The sequence below is a fragment of the Eschrichtius robustus genome, chromosome 2 (assembly GCF_028021215.1).
Source record: "Eschrichtius robustus isolate mEscRob2 chromosome 2, mEscRob2.pri, whole genome shotgun sequence".
Lineage (NCBI taxonomy): Eukaryota > Metazoa > Chordata > Mammalia > Artiodactyla > Eschrichtiidae > Eschrichtius > Eschrichtius robustus.
In genome coordinates, this window is record NC_090825.1 from 126,543,915 (window position 1) to 126,567,147 (window position 23,233).

At 42.8% G+C, this 23,233-nt stretch overlaps 1 protein-coding gene and 1 pseudogene across 3 annotated transcripts in view; both read right to left on the bottom strand.

The window, feature by feature from the left end:
• Positions 1-23,233, bottom strand: part of CSF1R (colony stimulating factor 1 receptor) — a 61,854-nt gene that overhangs the window by 37,602 nt on the left and 1,019 nt on the right. The window lies entirely within an intron of this gene.
• On the bottom strand, positions 1,506-3,099 carry LOC137758939 (large ribosomal subunit protein uL11 pseudogene; annotated as a pseudogene).

Here is a 23,233-nt window from a genome sequence, read left to right on the forward strand (position 1 = left end):
CCCATGGCTCTTGGCATAACAGTAGTTACCAGTCATCTCCTGGTTTTGTCCCTTGGGTTTGCACCCCATTTACTGTTGGGCGTGGCCCAGCTTATGGATTGTTTCTGGCACAGATCAGGCAATTTTATATTACCTTTTAGATAGTCCTTTGCATTTGTGGATCAATAGGCTTTTGTAACCAGTGATAGGCTGAGTCCCTCCCATAATGGGTTCCTTTCCATTAAATGCTCAGGTATAAGCACTAGTCTCTGTTCACTATCAATCCAGCCTTCTTTGGTTGTTTGGTACTGATCACCATCTAAGCCTCAAGGGTCGGCATGAAATCCCCATTAGTCTGCACTCTCTAGATCCGTTTCCAAATACCGAGGCTTAAAAGGGATAGGTCCACACTCAGAATGAGTACTAGGGCCTTGGGATCGGGGCTTTTGATTCGGGCCACCTGTTTTGTGGCCTGATCAGCCAAATTACTTTTTTTTTTTTTTATAAATTTATTTATTTTTGGCTGCGTTGGGTCTTCATTGGTGCACGCGGGCTCTCTCTAGCTGCGGTGAGCGGGGGTTACTCTTTGTTGTGGTGCGCGGGCTTCTCATTGCGGTGGCTTCTCTTATTGTGGAGCACGGGCTCTAGGTGCGTGGGCTTCAGTAGTTGTGGCTGGCGGGCTGTAGAGCGTAGATACAAGCCGTGGCGCACGGGCTTAGTTGCTGCGCGGCATGTGGGATCTTCCCAGACCAGGGCTCAAACCTGTGTCCCCTGCCTTGGCAGGTGGATTCTTAACCATTGTGCCACCAGGAAAGCCCCAAATTACTTTCTTTAGCTATGTAACTATCAGTCTTTCAGTGGCCTGGGCAATATACTTTGGCTACTTCTTCTGGCATTATAACAGAATCTCATAAGGCCAGTATCTCCTCTGCATGTTTAATTTCTTTCCTTCCTGAAAGAGTACACCTCTCTCTTTCCATATGGCCCCATGTGCATGTATAACAGAGAAAGCATAGAATTGGTATAAATGGTTACCTTTTTCTTTGCTCCAAGGTGCAGGGCTCTCGTGAGGGCTTTGAGCTCTGCCTTGTGGGCAGGCATTCCTGGAGGAGGGCTTCTGCTTCTAGGACTTCCTGATGAGTTACTATTGCATGCCCAGGCTTTCGGAGTCCCTGGTCTATGAAGCTGCTTCTGTCCATGAACATTTCCATATCCCAATGATCAGTCAAAGGCTGATCAGTCAAATCTGCTAGAATAGACTTTGTTGATTATTTGTATGGGATGGAACTCCATATGGCATCCCACAGTCCAGCTTAATGGCTGTCATTTCCTTTGAGAACCTAAGAATTGGCCATGAGACCAAAGTTAGGAATCCAAATAGGACAAAACCTAGCCATTCCTGAGAATCCTCGCCATTGCCTTCTGATGGTGGGTACGGTCACCCTAGCTAATGGTCCAGTAGTAAATTTTGTTTTTTTAAATGGTTATCCAATATCCCTTTATTGAATTATTTTTATTTGCAGTTCTTAACTAGCTGGGCGTTCCACCACATCACTGTTGATGTCATCTGTGATGTCATGAAGGTGGCAGCCATCAACATTGCAGCCCACAGACTGGGCAGTCCCCAGGATCTCTTTATTGGTTCCAGAGAGTTCTCTAGCTAAAGATTGATGATGCATCTATCAGGCAATGTTGACAATCAAAAGTGATGTTTCCACTGTGCTTAATGTTTTTCTGCTTTTTTCCGTCTCTTGGTGGTTCCTTTAGGGCTTTGATGATCAGGGCAGAGGCAGAAGGTACCACCTCAATCTGGGTCTGTCTGTTCTGAATGGTCTGTTTCACTGTACTCCTCAGACCCTTCCGATCACCAGTTGCCTTGGCGAAGTCCTCACCAACCTTTTTTTGCAGATAGACCCAGGGGCAGATCTTGGGGGCCAGGGCAGATGTGGCATAAACTTCCCCACTGATACACCTCGGGTATACAACTTTGGTATCGTTGGGGTCCAACTTAGGTGGCAGGGTGGGGGCAGCTGGGGTCAGATGAACCTGGATTCGGGAGGACTGAATAAGTTGCACCTTGGTCTCCTCCAAGCCGAAAGTCTTCGTCTTTCTGATAACTCAAATCCTAGGTATTTTACAGTTGGTTGAGAGATTTGCACTTTTCCCTTGGAGGCTTTATATCCCCAGTCTGCCAGCAACTTTAAAGTGAGGATTGTATTTTGGTCTGAGGCTCCCTTATTTTTATTAGTAATTAGTATATTACAGTGAGACTCCCTCATTTAATGGGAGATCACTTAAGTCCTTGGATAAGACTTCCCTGAAGATGGTGGAGGCATTCTTAAATCCTGTGGGAGTACCATCCAACAATACAGTTGTTATATATGATCTCTGGATTGTCCCATTCAAAGGCAAACAGTTCCTGGGACTCAGGGGTATGCAGTAAAAGGCATCTTTTAAGTCCAGAACTGTAAACCAGCAAAAGTCTCCAAATAAAGTTGTAAACAAAGTGTAAGGATTTGGTACTACCAGATGTACCTATCTACAACTTGGTTAGTGACTCTCAAATCCTGTACAAATCAATTTCCAGTACCAGTTTTTTTTGTATCTGACAAGGTCAGATTAATTGGCACTTAAGAAAGGTGGTTATCAGAGACTTTGTATCTTCCTTCACATGCCTCTTTAAAGGGTATTGCTTTACATTTGGAGCCTTGGCATCTAGACAGAATTTTACCACTATTGGGTCAGCCCTCTTGGCACTTCCTGCCTCCCATCAGCCCAAACATCCACTCTTACCTTTTGTAGAATTTGTTCAGGACCTTCTGGTTGAGGCTTGTCTCCTGCACAGTTTGCAGGGCGTACGCTTGATCTGGGAGTTCTCTAAGGCCTACTTTTTCTGGTGAGAAAGTCATTTAATTCTGTTTGTAGATCTCCTCCCAACAAGGGAATAGGGCATTCAGGCATATACAGAGAGCTGTGTTTGGGGGTTTTTTTCAATTTTTTTATTTTAATTTTTATACAGCAGGTTCTTATTAGTTATCTATTTTATACATATTAGTGTATACATGTCAATCCCAATCTCCCAATTCATCACACCACCACCACCCCCCCACTTTCCCCCATTGGTATTCATACGTTTGTTCTGTACATCTGTGTCTCTATTTCTGCCCTGCAAACCGGTTCATCTGTACCATTTTTCTAGGTTCCACATATATGCGTTAATATGTGATATTTGTTTTTCTCTTTCTGACTTACTTCACTCTGCATGACAGTCTCTAGATCCATCCACATCTCTGCAAATGACCCAATTTTCTTCCTTTTTGTGGCTGAGTAATATTCCATTGTATATACGTACCACATCTTCTTTATCCATTCGTCTGTTGATGGGCATTTAGGTTGCTTCCATGACCTGGCTATTGTAAATAGTGCTGCAATGAACACCAGGGTGCAAGTGTCTTTTTGAATTATGGTTTTCTCTGGGTATATGCCCAGTAGGGGGATTGCTGGGTCATATGGTAATTCTATTTTTAGTTTTTTAAGGAACCTCCATACTGCTCTCCATAGTGGCTGTATCAATTTACATTCCCACCAACAGTGCAAGAGGGTTCCCTTTTCTCCACACCCTCTCCAGCATTTGTTGTTCGTAGATTTTCTGATGATGTCCATTCTACCTGGTGTGAGGCGATACCTCATTGTAGTTTTGATTTGCATTTCTCTAATAATTAGTGATGTTGAGCAGCTTTTCATGTGCTTCTTGGCCATCTGTATGTCTTTTTTGGAGAAATGTCTCTTTAGGTCTTCTGCCCATTTTTTGATTGGGTTGTTTTAATATTGAGCTGCATGAGCTGTTTATACATTTTGGAGATTAATCCTTTGTCCGTTGATTCGTTTGCAAATATTTTCTCCCATTCTGAGGGCTGTCTTTTTGTCTTGTTTGCAGTTTCCTTTGCTTTGCAAAAGCTTTTAAGTTTCATTAGGTCCCATTTGTTTATTTTTGTTTTTATTTCCATTACTCTAGGAGGTGGATCAAAAAAGATCTTGCTGTGATTTATGTCAAAGAGTGTTTTTTCTATGTTTTCCTCTAAGAGTTTTATAGTGTCCAGTCTTACACTTAGGTCTTTAATCCATTTTGAGTTTATTTTTGTGTATGGTGTTAGGGAGTGTTCTAATTTCATTCTTTTACATGTAGCTGTCCAGTTTTCCCAGCACCACTTATTGAAGAGACTGTCTTTTCTCCATTGTATATCCTTCCCTTCTTTGTCATAGATTAGTTGACCATAGGTGCGTGGGTTTATCTCTGGGCTTTCTATCCTGTTCCATTGATCTATATTTCTGTTTTTGTGCCAGTACAATATTGTCTTGATTACTGTAGCTTTGCAGTATAGTCTGAAGTCAGGAAGTCTGATTCCTCCAGCTCCCCTTTTTTCCCTAAAGACTGCTTTGGCTATTTGGGGTCTTTTGTGTCTCCATACAAATTTTAAGATTTTTTGTTCTAGTTCTGTAAAAAATGCCACTGGTAATTTCATAGGGATTTCATTGAATCTGTAGATTGCTTTGGGTAGTATAGTCATTTTCACAATATTGATTCTTCCAATCCAAGAATATGGTATATCTCTCCATCTGTTTGGGTCATCTTTGATTTCTTTCATCAGTGTCTTATAGCTTTCTGAGTACAGGTCTTTTACCTCCTTAAGTAGGTTTACTCCTAGGTATTTTATTCTTTTTGTTGCAATGGTGAATGGGATTGTTTCCTTAATTTCTCTTTCTGATCTTTTGTTGTTAGTGTATAGGAATGCAAGAGATTTCTGTGCATTAATTTTGTATCCTGCAACTTTACCAAATTCATTGATTAGCTCTAGTAGTTTTCTGGTGGCATCTTTAGGATTCTCTATGTATAGTATCATGTCATCTGCAAACAGTGACAGTTTTACTTCTTTTCCAATTTAGATTCCTTTTATTTCTTTTTCTTCTCTGATTGCCGTGGCTAGGATTTCCAAAACTATGTTGAATAATAGTGGCGAGAGTGGACATCCTTGTCTTGTTCCTGATCTTAGAGGAAATGCTTTCAGGTTTTCACCATTGAGAAAGATGTTTGCTGTGGGTTTGTCATATATGGCCTTTATTATGTTGAGGTAGGTTCCCTCTATGCCCACTTTCTGGAGAGTTTTTATCATAAATAGGTGTTGAATTTTGTCAAAAGCTTTTTCTGCATCTCTTGAGGTGATCATATGGTTTTTATTCTTCAGTTTGTTAATATGGTGTATCACATTGATTGATTTGCATATATTGAAGAATCCTTGCATTCCTGGGATAAACCCCACTTGATCATGGTGTATGATCCTTTTAATGTGTTGTTGGATTCTGTTTGCTAGTATTTTGTTGAGGATTTTTGCATCTATATTCATCAGTAATATTGGTCTGTAATTTTCTTTTTTTGTAGTATCTTTGTCTGCTTTTGGTATCAGGGTGATGCTGGCCTCATAGAATGAGTTTGGGAGTGTTCCTCCCTCTTCAATTTTTTGGAAGAGTTTGAGAAGGATGGGTGTTAGCTCTTCTCTAAATGTTTGATAGAATTCACCTGTGAAGCCATCTGGTCCTGGACTTTTGTTTGTTGGAAGATTTTTAATCACAGTTTCAATTTCATTTCTTGTGATTGGTCTGCTCATATTTTCTATTTCTTCCAGGTTCAGTCTTGGAAGGTTATACCTTTCTAAGAATTTGCCCATTTCTTCCAGGTTGTCCATTTTATTGGCATAGAGTTGCTTGTAGTAGTCTCTTAGGATGCTTGGTATTTCTGCAGTGTCCATTGTAACTTCTCCTTTTTCATTTCTAATTTTATTGATTTGAGTCCTCTCCCTGTTTTTCTTCATGAGTCTGGCTAAAGGCTTATCAATGTTGTTTATCTTGTCAAAGAACCAGCTTTTAGTTTTATTGATCTTTGCTGTTGTTTTCTTTGTTTCTATTTCATTTATTTCTGCTCTGATCTTTATGATTTCTTTCCTTCTACTAACTTTGGCTTTTCTTCGTTCTTCTTTCTGTAGTTCCTTTAGGTGTAAGGTTAGATTGTTGATTTGAGATTTTTCTTGTTTCTTAAGGTAGGATTGTATTGCTATAAACTTCCCTCTTAGAACAGCTTTTGCTGCATCCCATAGGTTTTGGATCATCGTGTTTTCATTGTCATTTGTCTCTAGGTATTTTTTGATTTCCTCTTTGATTTCTCCAGTGATCTCTTGGTTATTTAGTAGCATATTGTTTAGCCTCCGTGTGCTTGTGTTTTTTACATTTTTTTCCCTGTAATTGATTTCTAATCTCATAGCATTGTGGTCAGAAAAGATGCTTGATATGATTTCAATTTTCTTAAATTTACCGAGGCTTGATTTGTGACCCAAGATGTGATCTATCCTGGAGAATGTTCCATGTGCACTTGAGAAGAAAGTGTAATCTGCTGTTTTTGGATGGAATGACCTATAAATATCAATTAAATCTATCTGGCCTATTGTGTCATTTAAAACTTGTGTTTCCTTATTAATTTTCTATCTGGATGATCTGTCCGCTGGTGTAAGTGAGGTGTTAAAGTCCCCCACTATTATTGTTTTACTGTCGATTTCCTCTTTTACAGCTATTAGCAGTTGCCTTATATACTGAGGTGCTCCTATGTTGGGTGCATATATAATTGTTATATCTTCTTCTTGGATTGATCCCTTGATCATTATGTAGTGTCCTTCCTGTCTCTTGTAATATTCTTTATTTGAAAGTCTATTTTATCTGATATGAGTATTGCTACTCCAGCTTTCTTTTGATTTCCGTTTGCATGGAATATCTTTTTCCATCCCCTCACTTTCAGTCTGAATATGTCCCTAGGTCTGAAGTGGGTCTCTTGTAGACAGCATATATATGGGTCTTGTTTTTGTATCCATTCAGCCAGCCTGTGTCTTTTGGTTGGAGCATTTAATTCATTCATGTTTAAGGTAATTATTAATATGTATGTTCCTATTACCATTTTCTTAATTGTTATGGGTTTGTTTTTGTAGGTCCTTTTCTTCTCTTGTGTTTCCCACTTAGAGAAGTTCCTTTAGCATTTGTTGTAGAGCTGGTTTGGTGGTACCGAATTCTCTTAGCTTTTGCTTGTCTGTAAAGCTTTTGATTTCTCCATCAAATCTGAATGAGATCCTTGCCGGGTAGAGCAATCTTGGTTGTAGGTTCTTCCCTTTCATCACTTGAAATATATCATGCCACTCCCTTCTGGCTTGTAGAGTTTCTGCAGAGAAATCAGCTGTTAACCTTATGGGAGTTCCCTTGTATGTTATTTGTTGTTTTTCCCTTGTTGCTTTCAATAATTTTTCTTTGTCTTTAATTTTTGTCAATTTGATTACTATGTGTCTCAGCATGTTTCTCCTTGGGTTTATCCTGCCTGGGACTCTCTGTGCCTCCTGGACTTGGGTCGCCATTTCCTTTCCCATGATAGGGAAGCTTTTGACTATAATCTCTTCAAATATTTTCTCAGGTCCTTTCTCTCTCTCTCCTCTTTCTGGGACCCCTATAATGCGAATGTTGTTGCATTTAATGTTTTCCCAGAGGTCTCTCAGACTGTCTTCAATTCTTTTCATTCTTTTCTCTTTATTCTGTTCCGTAGCTGTGAATTCCAACATTCTGTCTTCCAGGTCACTTATCCATTCTTCTACCTCAGTTTTTCTGCTATTGATTCCTTCTAGTGTACTTTTCATTTCAGTTATTGTATTGTTCATCTCTGTCTGTTCTTTAATTCTTCTAGGTGTTTGTTCGTTAATTCTTCTAGGTCTTTGTTAAACATTGTTTGCATCTTCTGTATCTTTGCCTCCATTCTTTTTCTGAGGTCCTGGATCATCTTCACTATCATTATTCTGAATTCTTTTTCTGGAAGGTTGCCTATCTCCACTTCATTTAGTTGTTTTTCTGGGGTTTCATCTTGTTCCTTCATCTAGAACATAGTCCTCTGCCTTTTCATTTTGTCTGTCTCTCGGTGAATGTGCTTTCCGTTCCACAGGCTGAAGAATTGTCATTCTCCTTGCTTCTGCTGTCTGCCCGCTGGTGAAAGCTGCGCATTAAATATGTATTTTTCCCCCCAATTATATAAATAAGGGGTAGAAAAGGAGAAGGGCACACATACAAATCCCCTTGGTTGATCATGGTCCTCTAGACCTGTGGGAACATATCTCAATGGATATTGCCCTGCCTGAGGCAGAGTAGCCCCTGGGCCGAATTGAATACAGGGAAGAGCAGAGGTACCCAAGGAGGAGACAGATGTAATAAATAAAAATCATTTGGCTCTGACACAGGCAAAACAGGTTTTACTGAGGTTTTACTCCCTTGAACCATAATTTTACATCTCTTCCACAAATTCTGATTTTGCAAAATAACTTAGAAAAGCCAGTGGAGGTCAAACGTACCTGCCTACTCTTGATCTGAGGAAAGTTGATAACCACAGTGCAAGGCAGAGAGCTGACGGTAGCACAGCCAGGGGTCCTTCCTCGAAGAAAAACAAGCACTTACTGAAGCTGGGCTCTGCAGTTGGCTGACTGGGTTTCCTCCGCTGTAGGGCTCAAGATAGTTGACTTCTTGGCCAGCAAAACCCCAGAAGAGGCTGGAAACACTACCTTCACCAAATGCCTGCCGCTTCTTCCCAGCCTTTATGGTTGGGACCCAACCCCAATCAGCAGTCTTATCAGAGACTCGAGGTCTGCATGATGCTGCAATGCTGGCTGCACCTGGGAAACCTGGGCGTTCACGGGAGATGAAGGAAAGCACCAGGACTTGCCAATCTGTGGCTCCCATTTGCTCCTTTGTAGGCAGCACCTGGGCACACGGGCCGCTTGCCCCGTCAACTACTCTCCACCTTAGTGCCTCTTCTGAGGGGTTAGCTGGCCCCCCGAGAATGGGTGTTTGGGGAGAGAGAGCACGAAAACAAGCAACCCCTACGTCAAAGTCTTAGTCAATATCCCAGGTTTCAAACCCAAGAGCTGAGAATAGTCTATGGACTGCAAACCTCTAGAAAATGGGCTTCCCTCACTCGCCCATAAAAGCCCGCGCACCACAAGGAAGAGCAACCCCCGCTCGCCGCAACTAGAGAAAAGCCCGCGCGCAGCAACCAAGACCCAACGTAGCCAAAAAAAAAAAACCAAAAAAAGCCATTCACTTAAAAAGAAAAAAAAAGAATTCCCTGGAGAAGCCACAAAGGAGAATGGAGAGTCTCAAAGACGGCCAGCTTGGATTTGAAGGTTCCCTTAGGGAACACTGAAAAGGTTTCCATTAAAGATGGTTGCCAAGCACTGTAGCCTAAACGTCACCCGTGCTGCCTGTCTGCCAAGAAATCTGTCCTGGCAGTTCCAAGACTGTAGCCACGGTGGTCAGAGGCTCCTAAGAGTTTCCCCCCCGTGTGCTGAGGGCAGGCGTGCCTATTGCAGAGGGGCCTAGGAGAGCCCAGGCTCTGTCTCACGTACCACCTGGATAAACTTACCTCATGGGGAGGCAGGTGCAGGAATTGATAGGATCACCTTGAAGAAACCAAAGTGAGGACGCTGTCGGAGACTGAGAGCTGAATGTGAGAGAGGAATTCTGGAGTATACAGGTTGAAATAGCCAGGCCCTGGCTTCCTGTGTGGGCATGTTGGGGTTTAATCTTCCAGGTAGATGATCGAACCACTTTACCTCCCCAGCAGAGATCAAAGACAAGCTCAGCTCAGGTCTGGGAAATTTCTAGGTAGAATACATTCAGCCCAAGACCTCCGTATAGCATGTGGTCTTTAGCATCACCACCAATGCTTGTTCCTCCGGCAAACTTTCATACACACACACACACACACACACACACACACACACACACACACACACACACTGAAAAGCATTTCAATGCTAACTCCCTGCTAGTTTGGCTCATGCAAAAGAGGGTTAAAACTCTCAGTGAGGAAAACCCAAAATGTCCACTTGTATGAAATTCCTTTAACCCAGACACGGGTTACGTTCTTCTGGGGTCGAGGTTTTCCTGCTTCCTGCTCCCTCATTTCCCCTTTACCCTCTCGCCCCAACAAGGTAATCTGGGCTGGTTTCATTAAGAATACAGTCCTTTATCAATACCGCCAGGTAATTATATTAGGCACAGGTGAAAACTCCCAACAGCTCTGTAACGCAAGCTCTCTAGTCAGGGAGCGATGGCTTCTCCCTCCTGGGTCAGAGGACCGCCCCCCCCCCCATTAATCCAGGTTCCAGAAAGTTTTGCTATAGTCATCCAAGAAACAACCCCTATTAGCCAATCCTAACAAAGGAAATAGTCACCATAGGCAAACAAAAAGGCATGGGCTCTAACCCAGGGATTGGGGTTCTACCCTGATTGATCCTTTGGTACCTCAGTGGCTTCAACCTTTGATATTGTCTCTCTTAGGTGCGACTCTAACCCACAATCCTGAGGAGATTATTAGACAATATAGGCACAGGTGCATTTTAACAAGGTTACTCTCCCCCAAAGCCATCTTATTTAGGAGTTGATTCTTCTCTCAAAAGTGAAAGGAGCACTTAGGGGCCTGCAGGGCTACGTAGGGGAAGCAGGAACTTGACAGCTGACCCTCTAGATGAATTCGGTCTAGGTGGCCACTCAGTGTCTGTGGTGAGGGTCCAACGTGTATAAAAGCCAATACTATGGGACTGGATTTTGAGAGAAGGAAGAGCGTTATTGTGAGGTTGACTGCCAAGGAGACAGATATGAGGGCCTTGCCTTGGTTGACCCTACAGATGAGGAGGAACCTTGGATACAGAGGGAGGATGATAAGCAATAGGTGGATGAACACCCACATTGCTCAAGGGTCAGCTCTACCTACACCAGTTAAACGCGATTGTCATACCGGATAAAAAAGCAAAACCGAATATTTGCTTTCTACAAGAAACCCACTTTAGAATGTAAATTGGTGCAGCCACTATGGAGAACAGTATGGAGGTTCCCTAAAAAACTGAAAATAGAGCTACCACATGATCCAGCAATCCCACTCCAGGGCATACAACTGAAAAAGACGAAAACTCTAATTCAAAAAGATACATGTCCCCCATGTTCATAGCAGCACTATTGACAACAGCCAAGTCATGGAAGCTATCTAAGTGTCCATCGACAGAGGAATGGATAAAGAAGATGTGGCATATATATATATATATATATATATATATATACACACACATATATATAATGGAATATCACTCAGCCATTAAAAAGAATGATCTAATGCCATTTGCAGCAACATGACCTACAGATTATCTTACTAAGTGAATTAAGTCACACAGAGAAAGACAATATCATATATCACTTATATGTGAAATCTAAAATAAAGTTATACAAATGAACTTATTTACAAAAGAGGAAGAGATTCACAGACATAACACACAAACTTATGGTTACCAAAGAGGAAGCGGGGGATAAATTAGGAGTTTGGGATTAACAGCTACACACTACTATATATGAAATATATAAACAACAAGGACCTACTTTATAGCACTGGGAACTACTTTCAATATCCTATAATAACTTATACTGCAAAGGAATCTAAATTATATATATAAATATATATATATATATATCTGAATCACTTTGCTTTATACCTGAAACTAACACAACATGGTAAATCAACTATACTTCAATAATAATGAAAAAAAAAGAAACCCACTTTAAATATAAAGACGTAGGTAAGATAAAAGTAAAAGGATGGAAAAAGATATTCCATGTAAACAATAATCAAAAAAACCAAAAAAACAGCTAGAGTGCTGTATTAGTGTCAGACATAGCAGACATCAGAACAAGGAATATTTCTAGGGGTAGTGAAGAATATTGCATAACGACAAAGAACTCAATTATCCAAGAATACAACTATCCTGAATGTATATGCACCTTAGAAGAGAGCTTCTAAATAAATGAAACAAAACTGAGAACTGAAAGAAGAGATAGACAAATCTCTGGTGACACATCTCTCTCTGGAAGAGATGGTACAAGCACAGAGAAAGTAAGAATATAAAAGACCTGAACAAAAGTACAAACCAACTTGACCTAATTGATATTTAGAGAATACTCTACTTAACAATTAGAGAATACACAATCTTTCCAAGGACACATGGAACATTCAGCAAGATGTACCATATCCTTATCTATATGAAAAACCATTAAAAATTTTAAAAGCATGTAAAGTTTAAACATCTAAATCATACAAAGTATTTCTTGAACCGCAACAGAATTAAACTTGAAATCATTAACAGGACAATAACTGGGAAATCCAAACATGTGGAAATTGAACAACATCCTTATAAACAACCCACGAGCCAAAGAAGAAATCCCAAGGGAAATTAGAAAAATGTTTTTAATTGAATGAAAATATAATCAATGATCTGAGTTCTACCTTAAGAAACCAGAAAAGGAACAAATTAAACCCATAGCAACTATAAGGAAGGAAAACGGATAACAGCAGAAATGAATGAAATCCAGAAAATGTCACAGAATAATCAGTAAAGCCAAAAGCTGTTTCACTGAAAAAAAAATCAATAAAATATTCAAAAAAAAAAAACAAAATAAAACGAGAAAGAGACAAGTTACAAATGTCAGGAATCAAAGAGGGGACATCATCACCCACATCACCCTTTTAGTATACAGACACTAAAAGGATAATAAGGGAATACTATAAAATGCTCTAGGTAAAAGGATAATAAGGGAATACTGTAAAATGCTCTAGGTACATCACTTCAACAAGTTAGATAAAATGGACAAATCTCTGGAGAGACAGAAGAAGATGCTTCTAGCATCACTGACCTGGCCTGTTGGTCCTAAGGCGAGGATGAGAAGCATGTGAGGCAGAGCTGCACCAGCTAAGGTACCTCTGCTAAGCCCAGCCTGGAGAAGGATCCCCAGGCGCCCTGTAGATGCATGAGTGAACCCTACTGAGTCCAACAAGATCAGACGCCCAAGGTGTAGATGAGAGAGAAATAAATGTTTTTTATTATTACTGTAGATATGTGGGGTTTTATTGGTGTGAATGCTATAGAAGGGAAGCTAACTGGTAATGTATTGATCTGGTATAAATGCCAAGCCTGGGGAGGGTTGGGTTTTGCCAGGCAGAGGCAGGGAAGGAAAAAAGGAAGGGCATTTAGAAAGAAATGAACAGCCAAGACCATTAGCAGAGCAGCTAGTCGGCCACTAGCAGGTACAGAACCCAGGCAGAGAGCAGTAGTGCCAGGAATCCCTTCCCAGCAGCACGCTATAGTCCTGTTGGCCCCCAGTGCTGACTGCAAGATAGTCATACATAAAGAGGGATGTATTCTCCCCCTGGATGGAAGTGCCCCCCCACAAACTCTGCTCCCAACCACAGCCCCTTTCCCAGCAACAGCCACTGGTACGAATCCTGTATATGCTCTACCCTTCCTGAACTTGTCCACACAGCTATATGCTCATCCATGGATCCATTCATCCATCCACTCAGCCATATTGTGTGGTTTTAAAAAACAGTAGCAAATGCTATTTATTGCACTGTGGGGCTTCGGGTTTATCACTTAATCACACATCTTAGAAGTCTTACCATGTCAATACATAGAGAGCTACCTCAGTTTTTAAATTGCTACATTGTATTCATGAGATAAAATGTACCATAATTTTTTTCACCATTCCTCTACTGAATGGACACTTTACTTGATTTTTCTCCACTGTAAACAACGCTGCGGTGCACATCCGAGCACCTAAATGATGGTGCATGTGTGCCATCATCAGAGCGGGATCCATTCCGGATTGCTGGGTCCAAGGGTGGGTCCAGTAAAATGTGGAGGCACTGTTAAACTGCCCTCCAAAAAACGCTGTGTAGGGCTTCCCTGGGGGCATAGTGGTTAAGAATCCGCCTTAAAATCCGCCAGGCAAAACAGGTTTTACTGAGGGTCCTCCCTTGAACCATAATTTTACACCGCTTCCACAAATTCTGATTTTGCAAAATAACTTAGAAAAACCAGTGGAGGTCAAACGTACCTGCCTACTCTTGATCTGAGGAAAGTTGATAACCACAGTGCAAGGCAGAGACCTGACGGTAGCACAGCCAGGAGTCCTTCCTCTGAAGAAACACAAGCACTTAGTGAAGCGGAGCTCTGCAGCTGGCTGACTGGATTTCCTCCGCTGTAGTGCTCAAGATAGTTTACTTCTTGTCCAGCAAAATCTCAGAAGAGGATGGAAACACTACCTTCACCAAACGCCTGCCGCTTCTTCCCAGCCTTTATGGTTGGGACCCAACTCCAACCAGCATTCTTAGCAGAGACTCGAGGTCTGCGTGATGCTGCAATGCTGGCTGCACCTGGAAAACCTGGGCGATCACGGGAGATGAAGGAAAGCACCAGGACTTGCCAATCTGTGGCTCCCATTTGTTCCTTTGTAGGCAGCACCTGGGCACACGGGCCGCTTGCCCGCCAACTACTCTCCACCTTAGTGCCTCTTCTGAGGGGTTAGCTGGCCCCCCGAGAATGGATGTCTGGGGAGAGAGAGCACGAAAACAAGCAACCCCTACGTCAAAGTCTTAGTCAATATCCCAGGTTTCAAACCCAAGATCTGAGAACAGGCTACGGACTGCAAATCTCTAGAAAATGGGCTTCCTTCCCTCGCCCATAAAAGCCCACGCACCACAAGGAAGAGTAGCCCCCGCTAGCCGCAACTAGAGAAAAGCCCGCGCGCAGCAACCAAGACCCAACGCAGCCAAAAAAAAAAAAAAAAAACACCAAAAACAAAAAGCCTTTCACTTAAAAAGAAAAAAAAAGAATTCCCTGGAGAAGCCACAAGGAGAATGGAGAGTCTCAAAGATGGCCAGCTTGGATTTGAAGGTTCCCTTAGGGGACACTGAAAAGGTTTCCATTAAAGATGGTTGCCAAGCACTGTAGCCTAAACGTCACCCGTGCTGCCTGTCTGCCAAGAAATCTGTCCTGGCAGTTCCAAGACTGTAGCCACGGTGGTCAGAGGCTCCTAAGAGTTTCCCCCCGTGTGCTGAGGGCAGGCGTGCCTATTGCAGAGGGGCCTAGGAGAGCCCAGGCTCTGTCTCACGTACCACCTGGATAAACTTACCTCATGGGGAGGCAGGTGCAGGAATTGACAGGATCACCTTGAAGAAACCAAAGTGAGGACGCTGTCTGAGACTCAGAGGTGAATGTGAGAGAGGAATTCAGGAGTATACAGGTTGAAATAGCCAAGCCCTGGCTTCCTTTGTGGGCATGCTGGGGTTTAATCTTCCAGGTAGATGATCGAAACATTTTACCTCCCCAGCAGAGCGCAAAGACAAGCTCAGCTCAGCTCCTGGGAAATTTCCAGGTAGAATACATTCAGCCCAAGACCTCCATATAGCATGTGGCCTTTAGCATCACCACCAATGCTCGCTCCTCCGGCAAACTTTCATACACACACACACACGCACGCACGCACGCACACACACATACTGAAAAGCATTTCAATGCTAACTCCCTGCTAGTTTGGCTCATGCAAAAGAGGGTTAAAACTCTCAGTGAGGAAAACCCAAAATGTCCACTTGTATGAAATTCCTTTAACCCAGACTCGGGTTACGTTCTTCTGGGGTCGAGGTTTTCCTGCTTCCTGCTCCCTCATTTCCCCTTTACCCTCTCGCCCCAACAAGGTAATCTGGGCTGGTTTCATTAAGAATACACACCTTTATCAATACCGCCAGGTAATTATATTAGGCACAGGTGAAAACTCCCGACAGCTCTGTAAGGCAAGCTCTCTAGTCAGGGAGCAATGGCTTTTACCTCCTGGGTCAGAGGACCGCCCCCCCCTCCCCCATTAATCCAGGTTCCAGAAAGTTTTGCTATAGTCATCCAAGAACCAAACCCTATTAGCCAATCCTAACAAAGGAAACAGTCAGACATAAGCAAACAAAAAGGCATGGGCTCTAACCCAGGGATTGGGGTTCTAACCTGATTGATCCTTTGGTACCTCAGTGGGTGCAACCTTTGATATTGTCTCTCTTAAGGTGGAACTCTAACCCACAATCCTGAGGAGATTATTAGACAATATAGGCACAGGTGCATTTTAACAAGGTTACTCTCCCTGAAAGACATCTGATTTAGGAGCTGTTTCTTGTCTCAAAAGTGAAAGGAGCACTTAGGGGCCTGGAGGGCTACAGCGGGGAAGCCGGAACTCGACAGCTGACCCTCTTGATGAATTCGGTCTAGGTGGCCACTCAGGGTCTGTGGTGAGGGCACACACTCCACCAGGGCCTACAGTGCCTCGGGCAGGCTGTCACAAGACTGAGTCCCTTCATGGAGTCCAAAAAGAAGAGTCCCTTCATGGAGTCCTTTCTAAAGAAGGGCATTTAGAAAGAAATGAACAGCAAAGGCCATTAGCAGAGCAGCTACCTGGCCACTAGCAGGTACAGAACCCAGGCAGAGAGCAGTAGTGCCAGGAATCCCTTCCCAGCAGCACGCTATAGTCCTGTTGGCCCCCAGTGCTGACTGCAAGATAGTTATACATAAAGAAGGATCTATTCTCCCCCAGGATGGAAGTGCCCCCCAGAAACCCTGCTCCCAACCACAGCCCCTTTCCCAGCAACAGCCACTGATACGAGTCCTGTATATGCTCTACCCTTCCTGACCTTTGTCCACACAGCTATATGCTCATCCATGGATCCATTCATCCATCCACTCAGCCATACTGTGTGGTTTTAAAAAGCAGTAGCAAATGCTATTTATTGCACTGTGGGGCTTCGGGTTTATCACTTAATCACATCTTAGAAGTCTTTCCATGTCAGTACATAGAGATCTACCTCAGTTTTTAAATTGCTACACTGCATTCATGAAATGAATGTACCATAATTTTTTTCACCATTCCTCTACTGAATGAACACTTTACTTGATTTTTCTCCACTGTAAACAACGCTGCGGTGCACATCCGAGCACCTAAATGATGGTGCATGTGTGCCATCATCAGAGCGGGATCCATTCCGGATTGCTGGGTCCAAGGGTGGGTCCAGTAAAATGTGGAGGCACTGTTAAACTGCCCTCCAAAAAACGCTGTGTAGGGCTTCCCTGGGGGCATAGTGGTTAAGAATCCGCCTTAAAATCCGCCAGGCAAAACAGGTTTTACTGAGGGTCCTCCCTTGAACCATAATTTTACACCGCTTCCACAAATTCTGATTTTGCAAAATAACTTAGAAAAACCAGTGGAGGTCAAACGTACCTGCCTACTCTTGATCTGAGGAAAGTTGATAACCACAGTGCAAGGCAGAGAGCTGACGGTAGCACAGCCAGGAGTCCTTCCTCTGAAGAAACACAAGCACTTAGTGAAGCGGAGCTCTGCAGCTGGCTGACTGGGTTTCCTCCGCTGTAGTGCTCAAGATAGTTGACTTCTTGGCCAGCAAAACCCCAGAAGAGGCTGGAAACACTACCTTCACCAAACGCCTGCCGCTTCTTCCCAGCCTTTATGGTTGGGACCCAACACCAACCCGCACTCTTATCAGAGACTCGAGGTCTGCGTGATGCTGCAATGCTGGCTGCACCTGGAAAACCTGGGCGTTCACGGGAGATGAAGGAAAGCACCAGGACTTGCCAATCTGTGGCTCCCATTTGTTCCTTTGTAGGCAGCACCTGGGCACACGGGCCGCTTGCCCCGCCAACTACTCTCCACCTTAGTGCCTCTTCCGAGGAGTTAGCTGGCCCCCCCGAGAATGGATGTTTGGGGAGAGAGAGCACGAAAACAAACAACCCCTACGTCAAACTCTTAGTCAATATCCCAGGTTTCAAACCCAAGAGCTGAGAACAGTCTATGGACTGCAAATCTCTAGAAAATGGCCTTTCCTCACTTGCCCATAAAAGCCTGCACACCACAAGGAAGAGTAACCCCCGCTCGCCGCAACTAGAGAAAAGCCCGCGCGCAGCAACCAAGACCCAACGTAGCCAAAAAAAAAAAACCAAAAAAAGCCATTCACTTAAAAAGAAAAAAAAAGAATTCCCTGGAGAAGCCACAAAGGAGAATGGAGAGTCTCAAAGACGGCCAGCTTGGATTTGAAGGTTCCCTTAGGGAACACTGAAAAGGTTTCCATTAAAGATGGTTGCCAAGCACTGTAGCCTAAACGTCACGCGTGCTGCCTGTCTGCCAAGAAATCTGTACTGGCAGTTCCGAGACTGTAGCCACGGTGGTCAGAGGCTCCTAAGAGTTTCCCCCCCGTGTGCTGAGGGCAGGCGTGCCTATTGCAGAGGGGCCTAGGAGAGCCCAGGCTCTGTCTCACGTACCACCTGGATAAACTTACCTCATGGGGAGGCAGGTGCAGGAATTGACAGGATCACCTTGAAGAAACCAAAGTGAGGACGCTGTCTGAGACTCAGAGGTGAATGTGAGAGAGGAATTCAGGAGTATACAGGTTGAAATAGCCAAGCCCTGGCTTCCTTTGTGGGCATGCTGGGGTTTAATCTTCCAGGTAGATGATTGAAACATTTTACCTCCCCAGCAGAGATCAAAGACAAGCTCAGCTCAGCGCCTGGGAAATTTCTAGGTAGAATACATTCAGCCCAAGACCTCCATATAGCATGTGGCCTTTAGCATCACCACCAATGCTCGCTCCTCCGGCAAAGTTTCATACACTCACACACACACACACACATACTGAAAAACATTTCAATGCTAACTCCCTGCTAGTTTGGCTCATGCAAAAGAGGGTTAAGGGCTTCCCTGGTGGCGCAGTGGTTGAGAATCTGCCTGCTAATGCAGGGGACACGGGTTCGAGCCCTGGTCTGGGAAGATCCCACATGCCGCGGAGCAACTGGGCCCGTGAGCCACAACTACTGAGCCTGCGCGTCTGGAGCCTGTGCTCCGCAACAAGAGAGGCCGCGATAGTGACAGGCCCGCGCACCGCGATGAAGAGTGGCCCCCGCTTGCCAGAACTAGAGAAAGCCCTCACACGAAAACTAAGAGACCCAACACAGTCATAAATAAATAAAATAAATAAATAAATAAATAAAGTATTAAAACAAAACAAAACAAAACAAAAGTAATCTTTAAAAAAAAAAAAAAGAGGGTTAAAACTCTCAGTGAGGAAAACCCAAAATATCCAGTTGTATGAAATTCCTTTAACCCAGACTCGGGTTACGTTCTTCTGGGGTCGAGGTTTTCCTGCTTCCTGCTCCCTCATTTCCCCTTTACCCTCTCGCCCCAACAAGGTAATCTGGGCTGGTTTCATTAAGAATACAGTCCTTTATCAATACTGCCAGGTAATTATATTAGGCACAGGTGAAAACTCCCAACAGCTCTGTAAGGCAAGCTCTCTAGTCAGGGAGTGATGGCTTTTCCCTCCTGGGTCAGAGGACCGCCCCCCCTCCCCCATTAATCCAGGTTCCAGAAAGTTTTGCTATAGTCATCCAAGAAACAACCCCTATTAGCCAATCCTAACAAAGGAAATAGTCACCATAGGCAAACAAAAAGGCATGGGGCTCTAACCCAGGGATTGGGGTTCTACCCTGATTGATCCTTTGGTACCTCAGTGGCTGCAACCTTTGATATTGTCTCTCTTAGGTGCGACTCTAACCCACAATCCTGAGGAGATTATTAGACAATATAGGCACAGGTGCATTTTAACAAGGTTACTCTCCCCCAAAGACATCTTATTTAGGAGCTGATTCTTCTCTCAAAAGTGAAAGGAGCACTTAGGGGCCTGCAGGTTTACATCGGGGAAGCAGGAACTTGACAGCTGACCCTCTACATGAATTCGGTCTAGGTGGCCACTCAGGGTCTGTGGTGAGGGCCCACACTCCGCCAGGGGCTACAGTGCCTCAGGCAGGCTGTCACAAGGCTGAGTCCCTTCATGGAGTCCAAAATTGTTACTGAGCAAGGGCTCGCTACCCAACGTGCATAAAAGCCAATACTATGGGACTGGATTTTGAGAGAAGGAAGAGCGTTGTTGTGAGGTTGACTGCCAAGGAGACAGATATGAGGGCCTTGCCTTGGTTGACCCTACGGATGAGGAGGAACCTTGGATACAGAGGGACGACGATAAGCAATAGGTGGATGAACACCCACATTGTTCAGGGGTCAGCTCTACACCAGTTAAACACGATTGTCATACCGGATAAAAAAGCAAAACCGAATATTTGCTTCTACAAGAAACCCACTTTAGAATGTAAATTGGTGCAGCCACTATGGAGAACAGTATGGAGGTTCCCTAAAAAACTGAAAATAAAGCTACCACATGATCCAGCAATCCCACTCCAGGGCATACAACTGGAAAAGACGAAAACTCTAATTCAAAAAGATACATGTCCCCCATGTTCATAGCAGCACTATTCACAACAGCCAAGTCATGGAAGCTATCTAAGTGTCCATCGACAGAGGAATGGATAAAGAAGATGTGGCATATATATATATATATACACACGCATATATATAATGGAATATCACTCAGCCATTAAAAAGAATGATCTAATGCCATTTGCAGCAACATGACCTACAGATTATCTTACTAAGTGAATTAAGTCACACAGAGAAAGACAATATCATATATCACTTATATGTGAAATCTAAAATAAAATTATACAAATGAACTTATTTACAAAAGAGGAACAGATTCACAGACATAACACACAAACTTATGGTTACCAAAGAGGAAGGGGGGGATAAATTAGGAGTTTGGGATTAACAGCTACACACTACTATATATGAAATATATAAACAACAAAGACCTACTTTATAGCACCGGGAACTACATTCAATATCCTATAATAACTTATACTGGAAAGGAATCTAAATTATATATATATATTATATATATATATATATATATATATATATATATATTATATATATATATATATATATATATATATATATAATATATATATATATCTGAATCACTTTGCTTTATACCTGAAACTAACACAACATGGTAAATCAACTATACTTCAATAATAATGAAAAAAAAAGAAACCCACTTTAAATATAAAGACGTAGGTAAGATAAAAGTAAAAGGATGGAAAAAGATATTCCATGTAAACAGTAATCAAAAAAAACAAAAAAACAGCTAGAGTGCTGTATTAATATCAGACATAACAGACATCCGAACAAGGAATATTTCTAGGGGTAGTGAAGAATATTGCATAACGACAAAGAAGTCAATTATCCAAGAATACAACTATCCTAAATGTATATGCACCTTAGAAGAGAGCTTCTAAATAAATGAAACAAAACTGAGAACTGAAAGAAGAGATAGACAAATCTCTGGTGACACATCAGTCTCAGTAACAAATGGTACAAGTACAGAGAAAGTAAGAATATAAAAGACCTGAACAAAAGTACAAACCAACTTGACCTAATTGATATTTAGAGAATACTCTATTTAACAATAAGAGAATACACATTCTTCCCAAGGACACAGGGAACATTCACCAAGATGTACCATATCCTAATCTATATGAAAAACCATTAAAAATTTTAAAAGCATGCATAGTTTAAACATCTAAATCATACAAAGTATTTCTTGAACCATAACAGAATTAAACTTGAAATCATTAACAGGACAATAACTGGGAAATCCAAACATGTGGAAATTGAACAACATCCTTATAAACAACCCACGAGCCAAAGAAGAAATCCCAAGGGAAATTAGAAAATGTTTTTAACTGAATGAAAAAATAGTCAATGATCTGAGTTCCACCTTAAGAAACCAGAAAAAGAACAAATTAAACCCATAGCAACTATAACGAAGGCAAGAGGATAACAGCAGAAATGAATGAAATCCAGAAAATGTCACAGAATAATCAGTAAAGCCAAAAGCCGTTTCATTGAAAAAAAATCAATAAAATATTCAAGAAAAACAAAACAAAACAAGAAAGACACAAGTTACAAATATCAGGAATCAAAGAGGGGACATCATCACGAACATCACCCTTTTAGTGTACAGACACTAAAAGGATAATAAGGGAATACTATAAAATGCTCTAGGTACATCACTTCAACAAGTTAGAATAAATGGAGAAATCTCTGGAGAGACACAAGAAGATGCTTCTAGCATCACTGACCTGGCCTGTTGGTCCTAAGGCGAGGATGAGAAGCATGTGAGGCAGAGCTGCACCAGCTAAGGTACCTCTGCTAAGCCCAGCCTGGAGGAGGATCCCCAGGCGCCCTGTAGATGCATGAGTGAACCCTACTGAGTCCAACAAGATCAGACGCCCAAGGTGTAGATGAGAGAGAAATAAATGTTTTTTATTATTACTGTAGATATGTGGGGTTTTATTGGTGTGAATGCTATAGAAGGGAAGCTAACTGGTAATGTATTGATCTGGTATAAATGCCAAGCCTGGGGAGGGTTGGGTTTTGCCAGGCAGAGGCAGGGAAGGAAAAAAGGAAGGGCATTTAGAAAGAAATGAACAGCCAAGACCATTAGCAGAGCAGCTAGTCGGCCACTGGCAGGTACAGAACCCAGGCAGAGAGCAGTAGTGCCAGGAATCCCTTCCCAGCAGCATGATATAGTCCTGTTTGCCCCCAGTGCTGACTGCAAGATAGTCATACATAAAGAGGGATGTATTCTCCCCCAGGATGGAAGTGCCCCCCACAAACCCTACTCCCAACCACAGCCCCTTTCCCAGCAACAGCCACTGGTACGAATCATGTATATTCTCTACCCTTCCTGACCTTTGTCCACACAGCTATATGCTCATCCATGGATCCATCCATCCATCCACTCAGCCATACTGTGTGGTTTTAAAAAGCAGTAGTAAATGCTATTTATTGCACCGTGGGGCTTCGGGTTTATCAATTAATCAGACATCTTAGAAGTCTTTCCATGTCAATACATAGAGATCTACCTCAGTTTTTAAATTGCTACATTGTATTCATGAGATAAATGTACCATAATTTTTTTCACCATTCCTCTACTGTATGAACAGTTTAGTTACTTGATTTTTCTCCACTGTAAACAACGCTGCGGTGCACATCCGAGCACCTAAATGATTGTGCATGTGTGCCATCATCTGAGGGGATCCATTCCGGATTGCTGGGTCCAAGGGTGGGTCCAGTAAAATGTGGAGGCACTGTTAAACTGCCCTCCAAAAAAGGCTGTGTAGGGCTTCCCTGGTGGCGCCGTGGTTAAGATTCTGCCTGCCAATGCAGGGCACATGGGTTCGAGCCCTGGTCCGGGAAGATCCCACATGCCGTGGAGCAACTAATCCCGCAAGCCACAACTACTGAGCCCGCACACCTAGAGCCTGTGCTCCGCAACAAGACAAGCCAGCGCAATGAGTAG